The sequence below is a fragment of the Hipposideros armiger genome, unplaced genomic scaffold (assembly GCF_001890085.2).
Source record: "Hipposideros armiger isolate ML-2016 unplaced genomic scaffold, ASM189008v1 scaffold_2, whole genome shotgun sequence".
NCBI classification, from domain to species: Eukaryota; Metazoa; Chordata; class Mammalia; order Chiroptera; family Hipposideridae; genus Hipposideros; species Hipposideros armiger.
The window spans coordinates 9,253,651-9,256,236 of NW_017731352.1; the positions used below are offsets into that span (position 1 = coordinate 9,253,651).

A 2,586-nucleotide genomic window follows, 5' to 3' on the forward strand; every position below is an offset into this window, starting at 1 on the left:
GCATCCTCAATTTGGGACACATATTTTTCAACAGATGAGTATCAATCATATATCAGTTTACAATCAAAGATCACCCAAACCATGTAGATTAATAAAAAGAATGAGATTCCACATAAACAAAAAACAACAAACTTAGACCATCAAGAACTTCATATATTAGAATAGCAGATAGGAAATATAAAATAGCTATGGATGAAAGTCTTCACAACACAAAAGATGAAATCACAAAGATGAAAAAAGACTATAAAATATAGTCAGGTGGTTACGAAGAAAAATTTAAAACCCACTGAGACTAAATAGCAGCAATTCATTTCCAGAAAAATATTACAGATGTCGGGAAAGAATCAAGTATCTGCTAATAGTAGAATGGATACGTTTTGGACAATAGAATACTGTATTTCAATGAAAAACAAACCATTTAGAGCTATATGCAATACTATAAAAGCATTTCTCAATGCTAAACAAAAGAAATAAGATCCTCAAGAATATGGATATAAGATTTTATTTAGTTCTAAATCAAGCACAATTAAGCACAATATAATAATAAAAAAGAGTTTGGTGCTGGCATAAAGGCGGACATATAGAACAATGCAATACTATAGACAGCCCAGAAATAAACTCTTCCATATATGGTCAAATGATTTTCATCAAGGGAGTGAAGACCACTCAGTGGGAAAAAGGACAGTCTTTTCAACAAATAGTGTTGAAAACACTGGTATCCAATTGAAAAAAAAAATGAAGTTAGAGCCTTACATCATGTAAAAAAATTAACTGAAAAATGCATCAAAGACCTAACAGTAAGACCTAAAAGTATAATATAAAATTCTTAGAAGGAAAACATAAAGGAAAAGCTTTATGATATTGGGTTTCACAATGATTTCTTAGCTATGATACCAAAAGCACAGGCAATAAAAGTAAAAATAGATAAATTGGACTACATCAAAATTAAAACCTCCTTTGCATCAAAGCACATAATCAATAGTACAAAAAGGCAACTATGGAATGGGAGAAAATATATGTAAATGATATATCTAATAAGGGGTTAATATCAAGAATACATAAAGAACTTCAACAACTCAACAACAAAAAGCCAAATAACTCTATAAAAAAATGGGCAATAGACTCAAACTAGACATTTCTCCAGAGAAGATATACAAATGACCAACAAGCATATGAAAAAATGCTCAACATCACTAATCATTAGGGACATGCAAATCAAAACCATAATGAGATATTACCTCACACCCAATAGGATGGCTGCTATCAAAAACAAAACAAAACATCTCTTGCCAGACGTTCTCGTGAGAGTGACATCATCTTTAAACACTGCATGACAATCTCTGACACACCGCAGTGATGCTTAGGGAAGACAGGGTGAGCTGGGAGTCCAACTACTTCCTTAAGATCATTCAACTTCTGGACAATTATCCAAAATGCTACATTGTGGGAGCAGACAGTTGGGCTCCAAGCAGATGCAGCAGATCTGCACGTCCCTCCGTGGAAAGGCAATGGTGCTGATGGGCAAGAACACCATGATACGCAAGGCCCTCTGAAGGCATCTGGAAAACAACCCAGCTCTGGAAAGACTGTTGCCTTGTATGGGGGGGGGGCGGAATGTAGGCTTTGTGTTCACCAAGGAGGACCTCACTGAGATCAGGGACATACTGCTGGCCAATAAGGTGCCAGCTGCTTCCCGTGCTGGTGCCATTGCACCTTGTGAAGTCACTGTGCTAGCCCAGAGCACTGGTCTGGGGTCCAAGAAGACCTCCGTCTTCCAGGCTTTAGGCATCACCACTACAATCTCCAGGGCACCATTGAAATCCTGAGTGATGTGCAGCTGATTAAGACTGGAGACAAAGTGGGAGCCAGTCAAGCCACACTGCTGAACATACTGAACATCTCCCTCTTCTCCTCTGGGTTGATCATCTAGCAGGCGATTGACAATGGCAGCATCTACAACCCGGAAGTGCCTGACATCATAAAGGAAACTGCACTCTCACTTCCTGGAGAGTGTCTGCAATGTTACCAGTGTATGTCTGCAGATTGATTACCCAACTGTTGTTGCATCAGTACCTCATTCTATCATCAATGGATACAAGCAGGTACTGGCTTTGTCTGTGGAGACTGATTACACCTTCTCACTTGCTGAAAAGGTCAGGGCCTCCTTTGCCAATCCCTCTGCACTGTGGGCCGCCACCACCACTGCTGCTGCAGTCCCAGCCAAGGTTGCAGCAAAGGAAGAGTTGGAGGAGTCAGATGAGAATATGGGATTTGGTCCCTTTGACTGATCCCCAGGAAGCAACCAGCACAGCGAACTTTATTTGTGAAACAAAGAAAATAAAGCCTTGCTTCTCTTAAAAGTCAAAAACAAAACCAAATAAAACAGAAAATAACAAGTGTTGATGAGGCTATGGAAAAATTGGAACCCTTGTGGGAATGTACAATAGTGCAGCTGTTATGGAAAACAGTATGGTGTTTTCTTAAAAAAACAAAAGTAGAATTATATGGTCTGTCAATACCACTTATGGGTATATATCCAAAAGAACTGAAGGTAGGGAAGAGATAATTGTACAATCATGTTCGTAG

The 2,586-nt window shown here is 38.8% G+C and overlaps 1 pseudogene; it reads left to right on the top strand.

Annotated features, from left to right (window-relative positions):
• Positions 1–1,356: 1,356 nt before the first annotated feature.
• Positions 1,357–2,288, top strand: LOC109379508 (60S acidic ribosomal protein P0 pseudogene; annotated as a pseudogene).
• The last annotated feature ends 298 nt before the right edge of the window (positions 2,289–2,586 follow it).